Source organism: Oryctolagus cuniculus, chromosome 20 (assembly GCF_964237555.1).
Source record: "Oryctolagus cuniculus chromosome 20, mOryCun1.1, whole genome shotgun sequence".
NCBI lineage: Eukaryota > Metazoa > Chordata > Mammalia > Lagomorpha > Leporidae > Oryctolagus > Oryctolagus cuniculus.
In genome coordinates, this window is record NC_091451.1 from 49186665 (window position 1) to 49212720 (window position 26056).

The 26056-nt window shown below is 44.5% G+C and overlaps 1 pseudogene; it reads right to left on the bottom strand.

Annotated features, from left to right (window-relative positions):
* Positions 1 to 3328: 3328 nt before the first annotated feature.
* Positions 3329 to 3844, bottom strand: LOC100345470 (immunoglobulin heavy variable 3-23-like; annotated as a pseudogene).
* Between the last annotated feature and the right edge of the window lie 22212 nt (positions 3845 to 26056).

A 26056-nucleotide genomic window follows, 5' to 3' on the forward strand; every position in this document is an offset into this window, starting at 1 on the left:
TGCCTTTGGTGGTGCTTTCTGCCCTGGTATCAGCTGCCCTGTGTTCTCTCTTCCCTGTTCTTTTTTTTTTATTTTTTGACAGGCAGAGTGAACAGTGAGAGAGTGAGAGAGAGAGAGACAGAGAGAAAGGTCTTCCTTTGCCGTTGGTTCACCCTCCAATGGCCATCACATTCAGCGCTCTGCGGCCGGCGCACCACGCTGATCTGATGGCAGGAGCCAGGTACTTCTCCTGGTCTCCCATGGGGTGCAGGGCCCAAGCACTTGGGCCATCCTCCACTGCACTCCCTGGCCACAGCAGAGAGCTGGCCTGGAAGAGGGGCAACCAGGACAGAATCCGGCGCCTGGATCAACTAGAACCCAGTGTGCCGGCGCCACAAGGTGGAGGATTAGCCTAGTGAGCCACAGCGCTGGCCACTCTTCCCTGTTCTGTAACCATGACTCTGAGTTTAGCTCAAGCACTGGGTAGAAGTCACTGTGTCACAATTCACCCGCATTCCTGTGTTTGGGTAATGCAGCTTTGTTCACAATAGTTCAGTCTACAAAGAACAAGTGTGCATAAAACAGTGAATGGATTCTTTCACATTTAGACAAAGAATATTATTCAGTATTAAGAAGGAGGTTGTTCTGTCATTAGGAAATGTGGGTCAGCCTGGAGCATACATACTAAAAGAAATGATCCAGGTAGATGTGGGCACACAGTATGTGACATTAGTTATACATGCAGTGCACAAGCTTGAACTCACAGAGGTAGGCAGTGCAATGGTGAAAACTGTCTACCATGATCCAAGTCAGGCTCCTGAATTTAGGCTGAGCCATCCCCAGCCTTTGCAGCCATTCAGGAAGTTAACCAGTGGATGGAATTCTCCCTCCATTTGTTGATCTCTTCCTCTCTTGCTATAACACTGTTTGTAAAATAAAATAAATAGATACTTAAAATACATTGAAGATTAATTGTACATATGATTAGGAGCCTGTTTCCTAATGTTGAATGATCTCAAGCAACTGAAACCCAAGGGAAGAAATCAATTGTGCACATGCAGTGATGATAAGGTGGAGAAAGGAGCAGCACTGGAGTGAGCCTGAGGGATTCCTGCCTCCCATGTCAGGATGCTTAGTGCTGTGTCCTAGTTTGGTTCCAGTGTCATATTCCTGCCTGAGCACACTCTGGGAGGCCGTAGGTGAAGTTCCAAGTACTCCCACGTGGGAGCCCTGGACAGAATTCCAAGCACCTGGCTGTCACCTGACCCAGCTAAATCTTTTGTAGCCACTGGGGAAGTGACGCAGGAATTAGAACATCACTGACAGTCTCAGTCTCTCTGTGGTTTTGGACAAATACATAAAGACAAGTTCTCAAATAAAATGATAAATTTTAAAATTTATATAATATCTATAAATTATTAAAAGAAGATATATAGGTAAACATGTAAAATGCTATAAATCTGGGACCATCATGTATGTCCATGTTGGAAGCACAATGAGACATCGCATCGCTCCAGTTAGAATGGCTATTATCAGACATACCAGAGCTGACATGTTTTATGGAGGTAGAGAGAGATGATAACCCTGGTACAAGTCTGTGTCAGGTTAATTAGTAAAACCATATGGAAAAGCATCAAAAACTAGAAACAGAATTATTACATGATCTTCAAGCACCATTGCATGGTACAATGAATATGAAATCCCAGGGAGGTGTCCATGGGATCTGCAGTCACTGTGCCAAACACCTCTGCAGTTCCTTGTTCATTTAAAAGAGTTCATTCAAAAGAGTTCACACATATGATCCAGTGACATCTCATGAAAGAAAGAATGGAAAATGAAGAAATGGACAAAGTTACATTTTAAAAGGAGTTTAAAAGCAGTACAGAGTAAGAAATTCTGTAATTTTGGACAACTTGGATGACCCTGGAGAATAATGTGCCTAGGATAATATGTCAGTAAAAGTACACTCTGCTAACCATCCAGGCCAGGAAGACACATAATATGTGATGTAGGTAGCTACATGGGATAAAAGGATGAACAATGGCCAGTCATGAAGATTCAGATCTCTGCATACTGGTATTGGTTTGCCAATGTTTTATGGAGATGATTAAAAAAGGCAGTGCACTCAGGCTTGGCAGCTGGAACCCAGGAGCTTGGAACTGCATCAGTGTTCCCTCCTTGGTGATGGGGCGTCATAACAGATCCATCATCTACTGTCTTCCAGGGTGCATTGTCAGTACAAGTATGGGAAAGCGTGAAAATGGGCTCCATCCAGCAATGTGATATGCAGCCTGAGTGACTCCCACTGTAATGTTAATGAAAGACTCCAAATGGATTGACATTTGGAGCATAGACATGGAGTGAAGAGCAGGGACTCTGGACACATGATCTCTGGGACTGGCTCTTCCTGCAGCTGTGATTCAGCCTCAGGACACTGGGCATCATGCTGGAGCCACAGACACAGCTCCCCCTGATGTGGACTCCAGCCCCAGAGTGCACAGCCACTGTGTGTCCCACTTTCTGCTCTCCCTGAACCACACAGGTGCAGGTGGTCTCACGACACTGGAGCAGAACTAGACCAGCTGGAAGTGCACACCCAACACTTTCCATTCAGTGATGACCTTGACTGCTGATGTCCAGTGTTTTTCCCTTCTGAGTCCAGGCAGGGAGCCCCACAGGAGGGTCCCAGGACCTAGAGAATGAGGAAGTCCCTGTAGGCTTCCCAGGTGCCTGCAGAAGCTTAGCCTGAGACACAACTGAGCTGCAAGTATATTCCTGAGTGCTGTGACGTTCACACAGGGACCACAGACTGTTTCAGGATTAAAGGAAAATGGAGATCGGGTATAAAGTCTGTTAGAAATGATGCAGAACACTCACAGTTTAAAATACGATGGTTGGTTCAGTTCAGCACACTCGCTCGTTTTGAAAGGAGAGAGATACTTAAATAGCAGATTTTTAAACTCAAACCCTGGCTCAGCTATTGCTGGATTGAAAGGGAAAAGTAAAATTGTCCTAAAGTGGGCAGTGTCCTAAGAACTCTGTCCTGACTCAGTCTGGACAACACTCACGAGGTCCCCAGATTGTCCCACATCTCTGATACTGGAGACCACTGAACCTAAATTCGTTCATGTAGGACTTCTCCTGTCACATCAGAGAGTCAGTACAGGGTCAGAATCATCAAAGAAGAATTCTTCCCTCAAAACTGTTGCAGGAGAGGAAACCCCAATTCCCTGACAGGAAACCAGGGCTTGGGCTCCTTCTGCACCTGTGCATGACCAGAATCTGCACTCAATGTGTCTTGTGCGCCCCCTGCAGGGAGGTTTGTGTCTGGGCTCAGCCTGAGGGCCCCTCATGTGTATCTCACACAGAAATAGGCAGACGTGTCCACAGCAGTCAGACTAGTCATTTTCAGAGACACCGTGTTGTCCTTGGTGTTTCTGGAGATGGTGAATCGGCCATTCACCCAGCTCGCGTACCATGTGCTACCACTACCAGTCTTAATGTATGCGATCCACTCCAACCCCTTCCCTGGAGCCTGTCGGAACCAGCACATTGCGTAGTTGTCACTGAAGATGAATCCGGAGGCTTTGCAGGAGAGTTTCAGGGATCCCACAGGCTTGAACAGGCCTCCCCCGGACTCCTCCAGGACTGACACTGGACACCTGCAAACACAGACGACATGGTCAGGAAGCTGTCACTCACACTCTCTGTGTCTCTCACTCACGTCCTCTCCCAGATTCAGTGCCCCGCGTTCTCCATCATTACCTTTGAGCACAGCGACAAGGAGAAGCCAGCGCAGCCCAGTCCCCATGGTGAGCGTCTGTGTTGAGTGCGATCACTGAGTAGACACCTGGGAGTGCTGGGGCTGGAGCTCCTGTGCCAGAGCTGCAGGGTGAGGGCTGGGCTAGTTTTCATGGGTAGAGGGAGGCCCTATTTGCATGTGCTGCCCCTATATAGCTGGCATGGGGTAGACGCCTCAGACAGGACAGTGTCCAGGGCAGACATAGTGTCCTGGGTGTGTAGTTGATGGCTGTGATATGATTCAGATCATATGAATTTTTATGTTATCAAAATTTTAAATAGTTGAAGGCAATGACCTTGTTTCATCTTAATTCAGTGTGTATCCTTAATATCCAGTGTTAGCAATATCATGTCCCTCATTTATTTAAATAACCACTAGTTCCTTATCATCTATATAAAGACATTGGGACAGTGATAGAGAGAGAAGGGGTGAGAAAGACAGAAATGTAGTGATGGACAGAAAAGGTGACAATGGGAGAATTCTGCCTTTGGGTCGAGAATCCCAAACATCCCAAAGTCTGCAACATCTAGGACTTAACCCTTCTAATACCTGAAGCAGAAAAAAGTTTCTGTGTTTCCCAGGTCCCTTGTAGGGGCTCATTTGCTCTTAGCATCATCCACAGTTTCCCATGATGCGTTACCAGGAAAAAGTGTGGGAAGCCGTGAGGCTGGGCTCAAGCAGCACTCTGATGGGAACACGGGTGGGGACTTTGCCAATTTTGTCGTAGTGCCTGCTGCCCACTTTTAAACAGATGAAGGACTGCAAGTGGATTCGTTTAAGGTTAACTATATTTTGTTTCTTATTCAACCATTGTATTAGTTTAAAACTGTTCCTGGGCTGGCGCCACGGCTTACTAGGCTAATCCTCCACCTTGCGGCGCCGGCACACTGGGTTCTAGTTGATCCAGGCGCCGGATTCTGTCCTGGTTGCCCCTCTTCCAGGCCAGCTCTCTGCTGTGGCCAGGGAGTGCAGTGGAGGATGGCCCAAGTGCTTGGGCCCTGCACTCCATGGGAGAACAGGAGAAGCACCTGGCTCCTGCCATCGGATCACCACGGTGGGCCGTCCGCAGTGCACCGGCCGCGGCGGCCATTGGAGGGTGAACCAACGGCAAAGGAAGACCTTTCTCTCTGTCTCTCCATCTCTCTCACTGTCCACTCTGCCTGTCAAAAAAAAAAAAAAAACTGTTCCTGAACACAGAACACTGTACGTGGTAGTGGGGTGTAGTGTGGTATTGGAATCTGTGTGTTGTAGAAAAGGGCACAGATCAACTCAGTGTCAGGCACATTTCTACCTCCTTTCCATCACTCTGTGTTAGGAGGCCTGGAGACATCAGTTCTAGTTATTGGTGGAACCTGTCATGGGTTGTAGTGAACTGAGTCAGCCCACAGTTGTGTCTACAGAATTATTCCTTCCTGTGAGTGGTGCTTTTGGCCCTGGTAGCAGTCGCCCTGTGTCCTCCTCTTCCCTGTTCTGTAACCATGACTCTGAGTTCAGGTCAAACACTGGGTATGAAGTCACTGTGTCACAATTCACCCTCAGTCCTGCGTTCAGGTTGCAGCTGTGTTCACAGCAGTTTAGTCTACAATAAAGCAAGTGTGCATAGAACAGTGAATGGATTCTTTCCCATTTGGACATGGAATATTATTCAGTATTAAGAAGGAGGTTGTTCTGTCATAAGGAAACGTGGGTCAGCCTGGAGCATAATGTGCTAACAGAAATAATCCAGGTAGATGTGGACACATAGTATGTGACATTAGTTATATGTGCAGTCCACAAGCTTATTCTCACAGAGGGAGAAGTGCAATTGTGATCACTGTCTACCATGACCCAAGTGTTTGTCCCCTTCCAGCCCTGTGGGAAACTGGAGGAAATTCCAAGCTCCTGGTTTCCGGCTCAGCCTTCCCAGCCTTCGCAGCCATTCACGAAGTGAACCAGTGCACGGAAGCCTCACTCTCCATCTGTTGGTCTCTTCTTCTCTTGATATAACACTGTCTCTAAAATAAAATACTTAAAATAAATTGAAGATTAATTATACATATGATTAGGAGCCTATTTCCTAATGTTGAATAATCTCAAGCAACTGAATCCCAAGGGAAGAAATTAATTGTGTACATGCAGTGATGATAAGGTGGTGAAAGGAGCAGCACTGGAGTGAGCCTGAGGGATTCCTGCCTCCCGTGTCAGGATGCTTAGTGCTGTGTCCCAGTTTGGTTCCAGTGTCATATTCCTGCCTAAGCCCCTCTGGGAGGCAGTAGGTGAAGTTCCAAATACTCCCATTTGGACACGTGGACAGAATTCCAAGCACCTGGCTGTCACCTGACCCAGATGAATCTTTTGTAGCCATCTGGGAAGTGACCAGGAGTTAGAAGATCACTGTCAGTCTCAGTCTCTTTGCCTTTTTGGAAACATATGTCTGGGGCTCCATGGGATGCACAGCCATGGAGCCCCCACGTCAAGGTCAGTCTGATAGCTGTTGCTGTGTCTTTATCACAAGGCGAATGTTGCTAGTTTCGGTTAGGGCAATGCTTTCCCACGGTTGGGAATTTCCAGAGGAGTTGAGAATGTTGTAAACAACAAGATGGCACCGAGGACTGTGCGGTGAGCCTGCCTGCTGTGTGACACCTCATCTGATTGGCCCGAGGTCGCGTGCACAATGCGTGAACAGACAGCAGATTGGAGGGTTCCGTGCATGGACTTGAGCCCGTTTGCAATTGGCCAGATTTTGTATATAAGCTCTGTGCTGAGGAAGGAGGGGGCTTTTCTGTCCACTCTCCTCCCTTCATTCTTTCTCTGTCGCTGTTATTTTCTCATTAAAAGTCTACTGAAGACTGATAAGCTGCGAACAGTGTCGTTCCTTTGCGGGCAAGGGAGCGACAAGTGGTTCCATGACTCGTATTTGGACCACTTTCTACACGCAGGAATAGGTAAGGAACAAAAGGTAAGCGTGCGTGTGCACGGAATTCCAGCTGGGGAAAGAATAGAAACCGCGGTTCCGACGAAGAAAGACGGGGAAATTAAGTGCCAGAAAAAAGGGTAAAGGAATCCCTTAAAAGGCGGGAGTACAAAGTGTTCAGAAACGCCAGGAAATAAGTGGAAACTTCCTTTTTACCTCCAAATGGACAATACTCCATCCACCACTAGGTTGTGCATGCTGTTGATCCACTTGTTAAAAGCTGTGGGGAAGCCCTTTAAGGTGGCTACAGTATGCGCATTCACTAGGGCCATTGCCAAGAGGTCACCATGGTTTGTGGAAGGTGGCCAATTAGATGAGCAACAGTGGCGGAGAGTAGGGAGACAGTTGAGAGCAGCCAGAGAGCCGGTAGAAATACTTAGATTATGGCAACTCATTGAACAGACACTTCAGGACCCCACTGAGAGCACAGGGCTTTTACTTGATGAAGGATGCGAGCTCCTAGAAAAGGTTCAGGAGGAGTCTCGGCATGATAGTCAGTCTAGTGACTGTGGTAGTCAGTGGGACAGGAAACAGACGGACAAAGGTCCCTGTAGGGACGAGCCACTGCATAAGACAAAGGAAAATTCAGTGAAGGACCATCCCCCATCGAGTGCGCCCCTGTGCTCAAGGGAGTCATCTCATTTATATCCCAGGTTGACTAGGCTAGCAAATTTGTCCTTAGAGGATGAACCCCCGCCGCGGTATCGTCCATTGACTCTCCCTAAATCGGCCCCTAGGAAAAAGATAAAAAAGTTATAAAGACTCCATTACAGACACAGGGAATAGGGTTAAACAAGGCGAGCCATAGAATGGTTCATTAATGCTATAGGAATAGTCAGTCCTTGGTTCACAAAAGAAGTCGTAAATGAGCAACATTGGGATTTGCTCAAAAAAGATTTAAATGTGCATTAAAAAAAAAACACACACACAAAGCAACCCATGACAAATGCTGTGAAAACTTTGTTGCAGATGTAAAAAATAGGGTTAAAGAAACAAACCGTAGAGCAGTTTATCAGTGCTGTTAAAACAATTAGTCCTTGGTTTGCTGAAGAGGGTGTTGTGGATAAGAAACACTGGGAGTAAAAAATATAGATCAGTGTACACTGGACAGCCCTCACCTTGCATTTAAATATTTCATTTGAAGTAAATGTTCTCTGTTATAAAGTTCATATTACTATGTAAAATGAAAAATTGTGGTAACAAAGTGTCCGGACTACCCATTCTGTTTTTGTTTTATGTACTAACTCTACCCCTATTATTGATAGGAATGCTTGAGCAGATTATGCTTGGTTTGCTTTACAAAAAAAAAATGTAAGTCAAAATATGCCGCAAGTAGTTAAGATTCCACACACCTGCAGAAATGTAATAATTACAGATAATAAGAGGCTAGTTCCCTCAGATATGTTTCAATTTATCCTTAAAACATACTGAATATTATTGTGTTTGATTGCTAAATGTAGATTTGTATAAAAATTTGTATTATATTCTTATGATGTATTAATTATGCCTATACCTTGGTACAACTCTAGGGCCAAATGTAAGGACAAATTTTTGGGATGGAGAGGCTTGTGTCTTTGTTTGGCTCTGATAAACAAGTAACTTGTCTGCCAGATGACCTTCTCTTGCTCCTTGGGAGCCTGGCCAGCTCCCGGGGAGGAGGATAAAGGAATGTTTTCTGATAAACAGGTGGGCATGCTTCGTGTCTCGGCTCTCTGGCCAAGATCAGGGATGGGACTCACTGCTTGCCCAACATCTTGGCAATGAGACACCCTTGTCCTTGGGGGCTTTAAGGGGGAGCCGGAGCAAGCCTCTGCTGCTGCTGCTTCATCCCGGGGGAACACGCAGTCAAGCTGAACGTTAAACGTGCCCGTGATGATTACTAATGATGTTTAATTCTCAGTACGGATCCTTTTCTGGTGCTGTGTGAAAATTGCCTAGTAATGCCCATAGTACTGTAAATTCTACAAAACATAAGTACAACGCAGATATGGATCGATTGGCTATTGTGGCTGAGGTGTTCTGTAACAGTCCTTTAATAAAAAATTAACAAAATAAATTAATTTAAAAAACAGAACATTCAGGACCTGCCACTCTACTTGGTAGGTCATTACAAAAATCAACAAGGAGGGCTATACCTGATAAATAAGGGTACTATCAATGTGGGCAACAGGGACATGTACAAATATTGTCCAAAAGTCAAACACCAAAAAAGCCCCTCCTCCTGGGATTTGCCCCCAGTGCAAAAGAGGAAGGCATTGGGCCAATAAATGTCATTCCAAAACTAATAAAAAATTCATTAAATAAATAAAGTTCAAAAAACTAAAAGCGGGGCTGGCCCCAGGCCCCATCCCAACAAATTTTGGGGGCCATGACATTTGTTCCTCAACAGAACACCCTAAATCCATCAATTTCCTCCATGGAGCCACAGAGTGTAGTGCAGGACTGGACCTCAGTGCCACCTCCTATACAGTATTGACCCCTGAGATGGGCCCACAAGGCCTCCCTACTGGGATTTTTGGTCCTTTGCCAACTGGGTTTTTTGGTCTCCTACTGGGCAGAAGTAGTATAACTATAAAAGGGTTACAGGTTTTTCCTGGAGTTATAAACACTGACTTTACTGGTAAGATAAAAATTATGACTCAAGACAATAATGAAACTTTAACTCCAGGACAATGCATTGCTCACTTGATTCTGTTCCCCTTCTCTTCAATTGGTAAGTCTTTTTTAAATAAAAGAGAAAATAACGGTTTTGAATCTTCTGATGCTTATCGGATACAACCTATAACTGCGGACCGACCCAAATTTTTCTTAAAATTAAATAAAAAGTTATTCAGTGGTCTTTTAGATACTGGAGCTGGTGCCTCTGTTATTTCAGCAGCAAGCTGGCCCACAAATTAAAAAAAGAAAATTACCATAACTCAATTGCAAGGTATTGGTCAGAGTCAAAGATTAACACAAAGTTCCATATTGCTACAATGGGAGGATAAAACATATATTTTGGCTGCAGTACTTGTTAATCTCTGGAGACGTAATATTCTAACTCAAATGGGGGCTTTCATACATAGTCCAAGTAAGATTGTTACCATGAACATACTTCAACAAGGTCATTTGCCAGGTAAGGGTTTAGGCAAACAACAACAAAGCATCACATCTCCAGTTACTATAACTGTCAATCATAACCAGAGAGGCTTGGGTTTCCCTTGATGGCTACTGGTCAGCCTGTGCCCCATACAAAAATTAAAATAAAATAAAAATCAGATAATCCCGTGTGGGTGAATCAGTGTCCTTTACTGCAGGAAAATATAAATACTGCACAGATATTGGTAAAAAAAAAAAAAAAAAAAAAAACAATTAACAGCAGGACATATAGTTCCTTCTAATTCTCCTTGGAATAGTCCTATTTTTGTTATCAGAAAAAAAATCTGGGAGATAGCGATGGCTTCAAGGCCTTAGGGCTGTTAATGCTACTGTGGAAATTATGGGGGCTTTACAACCAGGTTTACCATTGCCTACTACAATTCCAAAGGACTCTTATATTACAATAATAGATTTAAAAGATTATTTTTTATACTATACCTTTACATCCAAAAAATTGCCCCCGATTTGCTTTCAGTGTTCCATCAGTAAATTTTAAAGAACCTATGCAAAGATGCCTATAAAGGATCTTACCTCAAAAATGGCTTATAGCCCTACTTTGTGCCAATAATTCATTAATGCTGCTCTTCAAAAAATTTGCAAAAAATATAGCAATTTATATATTATACACTATATGGATGATATTTTGATAACTGGACCCGAGAAATTTTTGGTGATACAATGTCTGACAGTAATAAGAGAGCAATTAACTGCTTTTGGTCTTAGCATAGCCCCTGAGAAAATGCAACTTCAATATCCTTATCAATATCTAGACTTCCAATTATACCCATAAAAAATACTTCCACAAAAAGTCACCTTACAATTGGATTCTTTACAGACTTTAAATAAGTTTCAAAACTTCTAGGAAATATTAATTGGCTTTCTGCACATCTCCACCTCACAACAGGAGACCTTAAACCTTTATTCAATATCCTAAAAGGAGGTCAAGCTTCTGTAATTTGTGATGGTCACCATACTGTTATTAACACCTCTTTTTCATCTCTACAGCTAGTTAAATTAGCTGCTGTTGCACTTGCATTGCAGTCTACTTTGGATGTAGCGGTTAACATACACACCAATAGCAAATATGTGTTCCTATCGGTGCCTCAATTGAAAACGTGTTCATTCCTTCCTAAATCCTCAGCTGCTTCTCCTTTGTTTTCTCTCATTTGCACTGTCATTCGGCAGCATACCTGCTCTTTCTTTATAGGTCATATTCGAGCACATTCCAATCTTCCCAGACCTTTGGTAGAGGGTAACCATTTGGCAGATTCTGCTCTATGCATATATTCTATTAATACAGCAACAAAAGATCATGTTTTACATCATTTAAATGCTCATACATTATGCTTAAAACATAATATTACTCAAGAACAAGCTCGACAAATTGTAAAATTCTGTTCTACCTGCTCCATCCAGTTACCATTACCTCACTTTCGAATTAATCCTCGTGATTTATTCCCCCAATCAACTATGGCAAATGGATATCACCCACTTCATGAAATTTGGTAAACAAAAATAGATACATGTGTCTATTGATACTTGTTCTGGATTTATTTTTGCTTCCTTACATACAGGTAAAGCTACAAAACATGTTATTGCCCGTTGCTTACAAGCTTTTGCTTCCCTAGGAACTCCAAAACAGATTAAAATGGATAATGGACCTGCTTATATTTCTGCCTCTTTTAGAAATTTTTGTGTAACTTTCTATCTCATGTTACTGACATCCCTTATAATCCTCAGGGTCAAGACATTATTATACGTACACATCACACTTTAAAACAATATTTTAATAATATAAACAAAAGGGGGAGTTTAGGGTTCTTGCCCATTCTCCTAACAAATGGCTCGCACGTGCTTTATTCATTTTAAATTTTTTCACATTGGATAAAGATGGTCGTTTTGCATCTGATCAACAGTGGCATCCACAAACAGCTGGGGTAAGAACAATGGTAAAATGGAAGGATCCTATCACCAATCAATGGAATGGACCTGATCCAGTACTGGTATGGGACATGGGCTCTTAAGGGATGGGTATTTTTATGCCACCAATTTGCTTTTACATTGTTAGCCCCTAATGATTTTTGCAACTGCTCATTGGGCCGTGTGGCCCCAATGCTAACATCTGTATTTCCAAAGGCACGATAGCGACGCTCATTACCTGAGAACTGTGATGATGATGTCATCTTAATTGGAGACCTGCTTTCACCATGGCTATGCAGCTAGTGGGAGTTACTGGATTGGCTTATGGAAATAATCGTGGACTACGAAGGCTTACACGTTGGTGACCAAAACAATCAATCTTACTGCTACTGCGCTATCCAATATAGCTGAAGAATTGGATCAAGTTCGTTCAGGAGTACTCTTAAACCGAGCAGCTATCGATTATTTGCTGTTAAAAAATCATATAAGCTGTAAATCTGTTCAAGGGGAATGTTGTTTTAACATTACTAACAATGCCATATATAGAGTCTGTTATTGATAAACTTAAAAGAGTAAAATGCAACATATATTTATTGCTAACCCACTATTCATTTGGAGGGTTTCAATGGATTTGTTGGTTATTAATGCAGGCTGGACCGTTACTGCTTTTCATACTTTGTATGGGATGTTTTCCGTGTGTTCTGCAATTTGTGCTATCTTCGCTACAGTCTGTATGGGCTTACATTCGTCACTTAAAACTTCCAACCAAACCTCCTTTGTAATCAAAAATAATTAATATTTGGCTGTATGTTTCATCTCTCACCTAATTTTGGGCTAAAATGGTACTCAAAAATGGGTAAGACACTCCACATCCAGTACCTACCTAAGACAGGGCTCAAGTTAAAGAATGGGTCGCTATCGATTGCTTGTTTGTCGTGGTACCACTGGGCCTTGCCTTCATCGCCAGATGGATCAGAGCCTTAGCACTCCGTCAGCAGAATACCAACTTGATAATCCAACAGGCTATGCTGGCCACCTTGCGATCTCACCCCAATAAAGAAGTATGGCTTAGCATGATGGAGCAGTAGTCAAGGACGGGTAAACACTGATGGGCGCTCCTAGCAACCTAAGACAGAGGGTAGGACAGGCTTCCTATTACCTCCATGACAGGTAAGCAGGTAGCGCGCCATTGGGTACCTGAGACAGGCACGTTTCCATGCCATTTAAATAATAAAGAAGGGGGAGATGTGGGGCTCCATGGGATGCACAGCCATGGAGCCCACACGTCAAGGTCGGTCTGATAGCTGTTGCTGTGTCTTTATCACAAGGCGAATGTTGCTAGTTTCGGTTAGGGCAATGCTTTCCCACGGTTGGGACTTTCCAGAGGAGTTGAGAATGTTGTAAACAACAAGATGGCGCCGAGGACTGTGCGGTGAGCCTGCCTGATGTGTGACACCTCATCTGATTGACCCAATGACGTGTGCACAATGTGTGAACAGACAGCAGATTGGAGGGTTCCATGCATGGCCTTGAGCCCGTTTGCAATTGGCCAGATTTTGTATATAAGCTCTGTGCTGAGGAAGGAGGGGGCTTTTCTGTCCACTCTCCTCCCTTCATTCTTTCTCTGTCGCTGTTATTTTCTCATTAAAAGTCTACTGAAGACCCATAAGTTGCGAACAATGTCGTTCCTTTGCGGGCAAGGGAGCGACACATATGTAAATACAAATATACAAATATAGTGAAATAGTATCTTTAACTTTTTAAAAAAGATATGAAGACAACATATAAAATGATATATTGGGCCCATCATGCATGTCCATAATAGATGCACAATGAGATATCCCATCCTTCCTGTTAGAATGAGTATTATCCTACAATCCAGAACTGACAATCCATGTGGAGGAAGCTGGAGATAACTCTGGTGCAAGATTGGAGTCAGGTAAATAAGTAAATCTATTATGGAAAATCATCAAAACTGAAACAGAATTATCACAGGATCTTCAAACACCATTTTTGAGTAGAAGGAATATGAAATCCCAGGGAGGTGTCCAGGGGAACCGCAATCAATGTGGCAAACACCTCTGCTCTTCCATGTTCAACTAATGCAGCATCATTCACAAGAGTTCACACATACAATCCAGTGAAACATTCATGAAGAAAGAATCAACAATGGAACAAATGGACAAAATTATATTTAACAGGAAGTTTATATGGCAGTACAGATGAGGAAATTCTGTATTTTGGACAACTCGGATGATCCTGGAGAATAATGTCCAAGGATAATGTGTCAGGGTAAGTACACTCTGCTAACCATGCAGGACAAGAAGACAAATAATACGTGATGCTGGATACATGGGATAAAAGGATGAAGTCACAGAGGCAGGAAGTATGATGGTGAAGACCAACGTCTGAGCAAGGGAGGAGCAGGGGAGACGCTGGAGCAAGGTCAGAGTTTCAGTCCCACAGGATCCACACACTGAGGATCTACTGTACAGCATGGTCACAGCAGTGAAGGGAAAATTGTGTCTACTGAATTCCAAAACAGGAGACAACTGACATTCTACCATGGAAACATGTGGTTTTCTGATGAGCATGTCAGTAAGTCTGACTTCATAACTCCTCTCAATTTGATACATTCATTTTTCAACACATATCATTGTACCTCATAAGTCTGTGTTCAGGTGTTATTTATCAAACATTTATGATCAAAAATGATCACAAATGGAGATTCAACACTCTGAATACTTGTGTTGTGTTTGTCAATGTTTATGGAGATAATAAATAAGGGCAGTGCACTCAAGGCTTGGCAGCTGGAACCCAGGAGCATGGAACTGCATCAGTGTTCCCACCTTGGTGATGGGGCCTCAAAACAGATCCATCATCTACTGTCTTCCAGGGTGCATTGTCAGTACAAGTATGGGAAAGTGTGTAAATGGGCTCCATGCAGCACTCTGATATGAGCCTGGGTGACTCCCTCTGTAATATTAATGAAAGACTCCAAATGGATTGATGACACCAGTCAGCATAGATATGGAGTGAAGAGCAGGGACTATGGACACATGGTCTCTGGGACTGGCTCTTACTGCAGCTGTGATTCAGCCTCAGGACACTGGGCATCATGCTGGAGTCACAGACATAGCTCCCTGTGATGTGGACTCCAGCCCCAGAGTGCACAGCCACTGTGTGTCCCACTTTCTGCTCTCCCTGAACCACAGCAGGTGCAGGGGGTCTCACAACACTGGAGTAGAACCAGATCAGCTGGAAGTGCACACCCAACACTTTCCATTCAGTTATGACCTTGACTGCTATTGTCCAGTGCTCTTCCCTCCTGAGTTCATGCAGGGAGCCACCCCCAGGAGGGTCCCAGGACCTAGAGGATGAGGAAGTCCCTGTAGGCTTCCCAGGTGCCTGCAGAAGCTCAGCCTGAGACACAGCTGAGCTGCAAGTACATTCCTGAGTGCTGTGACGTTCACCTTAGGGACCACAAACGGTTTTAGGATTAAAGGTAAAAAGGAATTTGGGCGTAAGTCTTTAGAAAGTGAATGTGGAACAACAACAGCTTAAAATAAGACTGCTGGTGCTATTTGCTTACATGCTCATTTTGATAGGAAGAGGGAACTGAAATAATTGAAGTTTAAAAAACAAGACTCTGGCTTGACTCTCTCTGGGTTTGAAGGGAAAACTAAAATTGTCCTAAAGCCGGCTGGGCCTTGAGAACGCATCCTGTGTCAGACTGGACAACACTCACAAGGTCCTCAGATAGTCCCACATGTCTGATCCTGGTGACCACTGTCATCTTTCACGAACCTGAAACTGTTCATATAGGACTTCTTCCTGACATATCAGACATCTCCAGGTCAGTGAAGTCAGTGGCAGGGACAGAGTCATAAAAGTAGAATTCTTCTCTCAAAACTGTTACAAGAGCAGAAACCCCATTCCCTGACAGGAAACCAGGGCTTGGTTTCTCTGCACCTGCTCATGACCAGAATCTGGGCTCAGTGCATCTTGTATGCCCCCTGGTGGAGCAGTGTGCCCCTCAAGGAGGTTTGTGTCTGGGCTCAGCCTGAGGGCCCCTCACTGTGTCTCCCACACATTAATAGACGGCCGTGTCATTCACTGTAAGATGGTTCATTTGCAGAGACACCATGTTCTGGGCGTTTAGGCTGGAGATTGTGAATTGGCCCTGCTACCACTACCAGCATAAATATATGTGATCCACTCCGGGACCTTCTCTGGAGCCTGGTGGACCCAGCTCATGCTGTAGCTACTGAAGTCTAACCCAGAGGCTTTGCAGGAGAGTTTCAGGGATCTCCCAGCCTGGACCAGGCCTCCCCTGTACTCTACCAGCTGCTCCTGACACAGGACACCTGCAAACACAGATGTCCTGGTCAGGAAGCTGTCGCTCACACTCTCTGGGTCTCTCACTCACATCCTCTCCCAGACTCAGTACCCCGCATTCTCCATCATTACCTTTGAGCACAGCGACCAGGAGAAGCCAGCGCAGCCCAGTCTCCATGGTGAGCGTCTGTGTTGAGTGCGCTCACTGAGTGGACACCTAAGAGTCCTGGGGCTGGAGCTCCTGTGCCAGAGCTGCAGGGTGAGGGCTGGGCTGGTTTTCATGGGTAGAGGGAGGCCCAATTTGCATGTGCTGCCCCTATATAGCAGGCATGAGGTCCGACGCCTCAGACAGGACAGAGCCCAGGGCAGACGTGGGTGACCTGGGAACTTAAGTAGCCAATTACTGCCTTGGAACGTGGTATTTGCTGTGGGATTATGGACAGATAAGCATTCCGTTCACCTGTATTTTTATTTATTTTTATAAATATTTATTTATTTAAAGTAAGAGTTACACACAAAGAGAAGGAGAGACAGAAAGATTAGAGAAAGAGTTCTTCGATCCTCTGGTTCACTCTCCAATTGTCTGCAACAGCTGGAGCTTAGCCGATTGGAAGCCAGGTGCCAGGAGCTTCTTCCAGGGCTCCCATTTTGTTCCAGGGGCCCAAGGACTTGGATTATCTTCTACTACTTTCCCAGGCCATAGCAGAGAGCTGGACTGGAAGTAGAGCAGCTGGGACTTGAACCAGTGACCCTATGGGATTCCGGTACTGCAGATTTGGTCTGTAACATACTGTGCCACAGCGCTGGCCCCACCTTTATTTTTTTATGAAGATCATTCTGGTGAGTGTATTCTGCCAGAAACACAAATGCCACGTTTTTCTCATACGTAGGAGCAAACACAGATGGAGAGCATTAGAAATGTGTGGGGTGTGTTTCTTGGAAGTCCACAGATAGAAACACTGTTTACAGAATAAACCATCTATGTGACAGTGTACCCTCTCCCTTCCCTTTATGCCTTTTCCAGCCTCCTACTACGTGAAATGAATAATTCTATTCAGGAAGGGGACGTTTGTGTATGTATTTAAACTCTACTCATGAAGTGATTACAGCTAAATGTTAAAGGTCATTGAATCTGAATAAATATAAATATGTGCATATTTATTTACAAGTCAGAATGCCACACACAGAGAGATGGAGAGACAGACAGGGAAAGACCCCACTGCTGGATTGCTCCCCAAACATCCACAGAAGCCAGGCCTTGCCCAGGTCAAAGCCAGCAGCCTGGACCTCCACACAGGTCCTCCAGGTGGGAGGCAGGGCCCATGACCTTGGGCCGTTGTCAGCTGCCTCCCAGGTGCATGAGCAGGAAGCAGCAACTGAAGTGGAGAGGCTGGTTCTTGAGCCATCACTCCAGCAAGGGTGTGGGCTCCCAACAAGGGCTCAGCTCACTGCACAACAGTGCCTGCCCCTGTGTTGTGTCTGCACAAGCACAGAAATGTGATACTGGCATGAGGGATACCTCCCTTGAACACGTGCACAGTTACTGAAGGAATCACAGACAGGCTGTGCTGTGTCCAGGGGCTCTAGTCTGGTAGGAGGCACCTCCACACTCTACACCTCTGTTCCTCACACAGGACTTTCCACTCCACCTAACAGCTCCAGGAGCGATGTGCGCTCTGTACCGTCATTGGTTGTGGTTGTCCAGTTTTCCTAATGATTTTGTTAATGTGCTGTGAAAGGTTGAAATATGAGTTTTTTGTGTATATGATGTTAAATTGTGACTGGGTGGGATTTATGTAAGAGCAATCTTTGAAGATACTGGTACATGAAAGCCTCTTAAGGATGTGTTTCTTCCATATTTGAAGTCGAATGTCACTGAAATCACTATAAAAAAGGGAATTCATGGCTTTTTAGGTTTCAGTGTGTGTGTGTTAAGAATTGAGTACACATCAAAACATCTGTGTGCTGAATATTAACACCAATGAAATATCAGTTATGGACAAAATGTGCTTGTCCATGAACTCCCATCCCAAACGTTCACCAATCTCACGCTTTAGTTCTGACAAGATCAGGACAGATAATCCTTCCAAGGTCCACATTTCCTCGATTGTTTGTGTTTTGATGTTATTTCCTTACAACATGGCTGAACAGAAGCACAGTATTTCAACTGACTGGCCCATCCAAGAATCTTATATGGTGGGAATATGAAACCACAATCCTAGTTGTTGGAGGGTAAATAAACAGATTTCTAATTAGTGTTGGTAGAGGATGGTTAGTGGAGAGGAGATGAGCAGGAGGGCTTAGTTAGGTATCTGGCGCCCTTCACCCAAAAAGAATGAACAGCACAGGCCAAAGCCAGGTTGCACTGGATGTTCAAGGCCAGACTCAGAGTGCAGAGACCATGATGTCACCAACACAGGGCCCTCGGGTGGCCTACAAAAATGGAATGGAGCCCAGGGCATCCACCCTCCCATCTCTCCAGGGGAGACAGAACTGAACCTAATGGTCTTCCCTGGTGGGGACAGATAAGCAGGAGGCCACAGCCTCCCATGAACACTGCAGACACCTGAGTCCCAGCTGATGGAGAAGCTCAGAGTCCTCACAGACCTCAGCCCAGGGGGAAGATCTCCCAGGGGACCCATGCCAATCATTCACAGGAGCAACAAAACCATGACATAGCCTGGAGGAAATTTAGCAAGGGGGTGAGTGATGTCTACATGAAAATTCTGAATCAAGTTTCAAGATCCTGTCTCTGGCCTGGCTCACTTGGGCATTGTGACCATTTGGGGGAGTGAACCAGCAGTTGGAAGATCTCTCTCTGTCTCTCTCACTCTTCCCCACCCTTTCTCTCTGTCTCTCCTGCTTCTTTCTCTGCAACTCTGCATTTCAAATAAATAAGTAAATAAGCAAACAAGGCTTGATCTCAAAGACCCTGGGAAATGTTAATGGAATAAAATTGCTGGGGCCTGTGTGGTGCAGTGGGTGAAAGCCCTGGCCTGAAGTGCTGGCATCTCAAATGGGCGCTGGTCTAGTTCTGGCTGCTCCTCTTCCCGTCCAGTTCTCTGCTATGGCCTGGGAAAGCAGTAGAGGATGTCCCGAGTCCTTGGGCTCCTGCACCTAGTGTGAAACCCAGAAGATGCTTCTGGCTCCTGCCTTCAGATATGCAGAGCTCTGGCCATTGTGGCCATCTGGGGGGTGAACCAGCAGATGGAAGATCTCTTTCTTTGTCTCTACCTCTCTCTGTAACTCTTTCAAATAAGAAAATAAATCTTTAAAAAATTGCCAAATGATGCTCCTTCATACAGGGAATATGAAGTCTGAGGGATGTGTCCAAGGATTCTGATGGCACCATGTCTAGGCATTTGCAGTCACATGTCCAATACAGTGACCTCATTCACAACTTAGTTCATCTAATTCAGTGAAATTTTCATTGAGGAATGATTGGATAACTGAACAATTCATACTGTCATATTTCAAATGGTGTTGTATATGCCAATAAATAGGTTCAATTCTGTCATTTGGGACAATTGGAGGGATTATGGACATAATAAACTAAATGAAAATATGTAGGAAATCAGAGAAAAATAACATGTGTGAATGCTTATGTGCAGTAAACGTTGAGCCCATACAGGTGGGAAGTTCAATGGTGATCATCAGAGGCTGAGCATGAAAAGGAAAAGGGGAGACGTTAGTGCAAGGTCCCCGAGTTTCAGGTTGAGAGCAGACACTCAGTTAGTGACCCATGCACAGTATAGCGACAGTAGTTAAGGAAACACACTGTGCATTTCAACATTCCCTGCAGAATGGACGAGGGCCAACCTCTCACAGCAGATGATAACATGGGTGATGTATGAACACGTTAGTGAGTCAAAATTCCTAACCCACAAGGGGTGCACTATTCACCAGGACATTTCATTGATACTCCTATCTGTGTTCAATTCTTATTTATCAAACATTTATGACTAGGAAATGGAGCACGTGCATTGTGAAGAGTCAGTGTTCAGTACACTATTATTGCACGTGCTTATGTTCTTATTTTCAGATGGCAAATAAGTGACATCCTATCCTTTCATGATATTGACTACACAGCTACGAGAGCTGCGCTGTTCTGAAACACAAGAGTTTGTCTCCTGTGCAGCTGGACGTGATGACCCACAGATCTGTCGTCCTCACTCGCTCCCTTCCCAGGGTAAGGGTCATTCATTCATACTCAGACCCATTCTTCTTTCACATCAGGTGCCAGGACACACTTCCCTCGACCGTCTACTAACTTTAGGACGAGTCTCCCAATGTCACTTTGAGTTCAAAAAGCAATTTTGGGACCTGGGAGTGCTGGGGCTGGAGCTCCTGTGCCAGAGCTGCAGGGTGAACACTCCATGTTCTGGTTGGTGGTTCTGGAGATGGTGAATTGGCCATTCGCCAGGTGGAGTAGTTTGTGCTACCAGCAGAATTAATTTATGCGATCGACTCCAGCCCCTTCCCTGGAGCCTGGTGGACCCAGCACATTGCATTGCTGCTGAAGATGATTCCAGAGGCTTTGCAGGAGAGTTTCAGGGATCCCCCAGGCTGGACCAGGCCTCCCCCGGACTCCACCAACTGCTCCTGACACTGGACACCTGGAAACACAGATGTCCTGGTCAGGAAGCTGTCGCTCACATTCTCTGTGTCTCTCACTCACGTCCTCTCCCAGACTCTGCCCCACGTTCTCCATCATTACCTTTGAGCACAGCGACCAGGAGAAGCCAGCGCAGCCCAGTCTCCATGGTGAGCGTCTGTGTTGAGTGCGATCACTGAGTGGACACCTAGGAGTCCTGGGGCTGGAGCTCCTGTGCCAGAGCTGCAGGGTGAGGGCTGGGCTGGTTTCATGGGCAGAGTGGGCCCTATTTGCATGTGCTGCCCCTATATAGCAGGCATGGGGTCAGACGCCTCAGACAGGACAGTGCCCAGGGCAGATGTGATATCCTGTGGTGTAGGTTGATGGCTATGATAGGATTCAGATCATATAAATCTTTACGTTATCATTGTTGTTTAAACAATTGAAGGCAATGACCTTGTTTCATTTTAATATGTGTGTACCCTTAATAATCCAGCGTTAGCATGTCCTTCATTTTTAAATAACCATTGGTTCATTTTTAACTATTTGAATAACATTGGAATAGTGACAGTGAGAGAAGGGGTGAGAGAAAGAGAAATGTAGAGATGGACAGAAAAGGTGACAAAGGGAGATTTCCACCTTTGATTGACAGCCCCAGACATCCCAAGTGCCTACAACTTCGAGGATTTAGCCTTTCTGAAACCTGGAGCCCAAAACTGCGACTTTGTTTCCCACGTCAGTGGTAGGGGCTCATTCACTTGTAGTGTCATCTACAGTTTTCTAAAATGCATTATCAGAAAAAGTGTGGGGAGTCGTGTGGCTGAATGATTCATTCTGATGGGAACACGGGTGTCCCTAGTGGGGACTTTGCCAATTTTGTCCTAATGCCTGCCTCCCACTTTTAAACAGATAAAAGACTGCAAGTGGATTCTTTTTAGGTTAACTATGTTTTGTTTCCTTATTCATCCATTGCCTTATTTAACACTCGTCATGAACACAGAACACTGTGCTTGCTAGTGGGGTTTGTGTGCTATTGGAATCTGTGTGTTGTAGAAATGGGCACAGATCAACTCATTGTCATTCACATTTCCACCTCCTTTCCTACACTCTGAGTTGGAGGGGCCTGGAGGCCTCAGTTCTGATTATTTGTGGAACCTGTCGTGGGTTGTGGTGAACTGAGTCAGCCCACTGTGGTGTGGGCAGAATTATTCCTTCCTGTGAGTGCTTTCTGCCCTGATATCAGCTGCCCTGTGTTCCCCCTCTTCCCTGTGTCTAGTAACCATGACTCTGAGTTCAGCTCAAGCACTGGATAGAAGTCATTGTGTCACAATTCACCCGGAGTCCTGGGTTCAGGTAATGCAGCTTTGTTCACAATAGTTCATTCTAAATAAAGTGAAATGTGCCTAAAACGGTGAATGCATTCTGTTACATTTGACATGGAATATTATTCTGTGTTAAAAAGGAGGTTGCTCTGTCATTAGGAAATCATTGGTCAGTCTGGAGCATAATATGCTAACAGAAATAATGCAGGTACATGTGGACACATAGTATGTGACATTAGTTATATATGCAGTCCACAAGCTTGAACTCACAGAGGGAGGAAGTGCAATGGTGATCACTGTCTACCATGACCCAAGTGTTTGTCCCCTTCCAGCTCTGTGGGAAACTGGGGGAAGTTCCAGGCTCCTGACTTTAGACTCAGCCATCCCAGCCTTTGCAGCCATTCACAAAATGAACCAGTGAATGGAAACTTCTCTCTCCATCTATTGATAGCTTTCTCTCTTGCTATAACACTGTCTTTCAAATAAAAGAAATACTTAACATAAATGAAAGATTAATTATACATATGGTTAGGAGCCTATTTCCAAATGTTGAATGAACTCAAGCCACTGATCCCAAGGGAAGCAATCAATTCCTTAAATGCAGTGATGATAGGTGGTGACAGGAGCAGCACTGGAGTGAGCCTGAGGGATTCCTGCCTCCCATGTCAGGATGCTGAGTGCTGTGTCCTAGTTTGGTTCCAGTGTCAGATTCCTGCCTAAGACCCTCTGGGAGGCAGTAGGTGAAGTTCCAAGTACTTCCATGTGGACACCTGGACAGAATTCCAAGCACCTGGCTGTCACCTGACCCAGCTGAAGCTTTTGTAACCATCTGAGAAGTGACCAGGAATTAGAAGATCACTGTCAGTCTCAGTCTCTTTGCCTTTTTGAAAAAATATGTAAATACAAATATACAAATATAGTGAAATAGTATCTTTAACTTTTTAAAAAAGATATGAAGACAACATATAAAATGATATATTGGGCCCATCATGCATGTCCATAATAGATGCACAATGAGATATCCCATCCTTCCTGTTAGAATGAGTATTATCCTACAATCCAGAACTGACAATCCATGTGGAGGAAGCTGGAGATAACTCTGGTGCAAGATTGGAGTCAGGTAAATAAGTAAATCTATTATGGAAAATCATCAAAACTGAAACAGAATTATCACAGGATCTTCAAACACCATTTTTGAGTAGAAGGAATATGAAATCCCAGGGAGGTGTCCAGGGGAACCACAATCAATGTGGCAAACACCTCTGCTCTTCCATGTTCAACTAATGCAGCATCATTCACAAGAGTTCACACATACAATCCAGTGAAACATTCATGAAGAAAGAATCAACAATGGAACAAATGGACAAAATTATATTTAACAGGAAGTTTATATGGCAGTACAGATGAGGAAATTCTGTATTTTGGACAACTCGGATGATCCTGGAGAATAATGTCCAAGGATAATGTGTCAGGGTAAGTACACTCTGCTAACCATGCAGGACAAGAAGACAAATAATACGTGATGCTGGATACATGGGATAAAAGGATGAAGTCACAGAGGCAGGAAGTATGATGGTGAAGACCAACATCTGAGCAAGGGAGGAGCAGAGGAAATGCTGGAGCAAGGTCAGAGTTTCAGTCCCACAGGATCCACACACTGAGGATCTACCGTACAGCATGGTCACAGCAGTGAAGGGAATATTGTGTCTACAGAATTCCAAAACAGGAGACAATTGACATTCTACCATGGAAACATGTGGTTTTCTGATGAGCATGTCAATAAGTCTGACTTCATAAAAACTCAATTTGATACATTTATTTTTCAACACATATAATTGTACCTCATATGTCTATGTTTTGGTATTATATATCAAACACTTAAGTAAAGGAAATGATTAAATGATCAAAAATGGAGATTCAACACTCTGAATACTGGTGTAGTGCCTTCCAATATTTTCCAATATTTTATGGAGATGATAAATAAAGGCAGTGCACTCAAGCTTGGCAGCTGGAACCCAGGAGCATGGAACTGCATCAGTGTTCCCACCTTGGTGATGGGGCCTCATAACAGATCCATCATCTACTGTCTTCCAGGGTGCACTGTCAGTTACTAGTCTGGGAAAGCGTGCAAATGGGCTGTGTCCATCACTCTGATATGCAGCCTGGGTGTCTCCCTCTCTAATACTGATGGAAGTCTCCAAATGCATTGATGACCCCAGTCAGCATAGACATGGAGTGAAGAGCAGGGACTCTGGACACATGATCTCTGGGACTGGCTCTTCCTGCAGCTGTGATTCAGCCTCAGGACACTGGTCATCATGCTGGAGCCACAGACACAGCTCCCCGTGATGTGGACTCCAGCCCGAGTGCACAGCCACTGTTTGTCCCACTTTCTGCTCTCCCTGAACCACAGCAGGTGCAGGGAGTCCCACAACACTCAACAGAATCAGATCAACTAGAAGTGCACACCCAACACTTTCCATTCAGTGATGACCTTGACTGCTGATGTCCAGTGCATTTCCCCTCTGAGTTCATGCAGGGAGCCCCCCAGGAGGCTCCCAGGACCTAGAGGATGAGGAAGTCCCTGTAGGCTTCCCAGGTGCTTGCAGAAGCTCAGTCTGAGACACAGCTGAGCTGCAAGTACATTCCTGAGTGCTGTGACGTTCACACAGGGACCACAGACTGTTCCAGGATTAAAGGTGGCCACATTCTGTGGAAAGTGAGTGTGGATCACCCACAGTTTAAAATAAAATGTCAGTTCAGTTCCGCACACAGGCTACTTTGACAGGAAGAGAGGGAAATAGTTGAGATTTAACAGACCGGAGACCCTGGCTCAGCTGTCTCCAGGATATAAAGGGAAAAATAAAATTGTCCTAGAGTCAGCAGTGCCCTGAGGACACCAGCACGAGTTAGACTGGAAAAGACTCACGAGGTCCTCACAGATCCCCATGATATCTGATCATGGTGAGGACAGTTGTCAGTCATGAACCCGAAATTGTCATGTAGGACTTCTTCCTTCTATTCAAAGCTTTTTTTTTTCTTTATCCAAAGTTACACAACCACATAATAGGAAATGTTACTACCAATTATGTAATTTCCGTGTCAAAGTTAATATTCTTAAAATTACTATTATTGTGATTTCATGAAGACCACACTGTTTTTTCTTCTGTGATATACATTTTTTTCTTTTTTTTTAAATTTATTTAATGAGCATAAATTTCCAAAGTACAGCTTATGGACCACAATAGCCTCCTCCCCCCCCCCGTGTCTTCCCTCCCATCCACAATGCTCCCCTCTCCCACTCCCTCTCCCCTTCCCCTTCACATCACAATTAATTTTCAATTATCTTTATATACAGAAGATCAATTTAGGGTATGTTAAGTAAAGATTACCACATTTTGCTCCCACACAGAAACATAAAGTGTAAAATACTATTTGAGTACTAGTTATAGCATTAATTAAACACCTAAGAGTAATTGTGTATTAATTACAGAGCTCAACCAATAGTTTTAAGTAGAATATAAAATGCATCTTTTGCATTGTTGTGGCTTCCCCCTGACCTCCCTCCCTCCCGTGGCCCTCCCTCACCCACTTCCTCTCCCCTCTCCCCACTTCATCACGTTTCATTTTCGGTTACCTTCATATACCGAAGATCAATTTAGTATATACTAAGCAGGGATTTCAACAGGTTGCACTCACACAACCGAACCAGGTATAGGGTATTGTTCGACTAGTAGTGTTGTTTTTGAGTTTCATAGATAAACATATTAAGGACAGAGATCCTGCGAGGGGAGCATGAACCCAGTGACTCCCGTTGTTGATTTAACAATTGGCACTCTTATTTAGGACATCAGCAATCACCCGAGACTCTTGCTATGAGCTGTCTAGGCTATGGAAGCCCCTTGAGTTCACCAACTCTGAATTTGTTTAGTCAAGGCCATATCACAGTGGAGGTTCCTTTCTCCCTTCAGAGAAAGGCGCCTCTCTCCTTGATGGCCTGATCCTTCTGC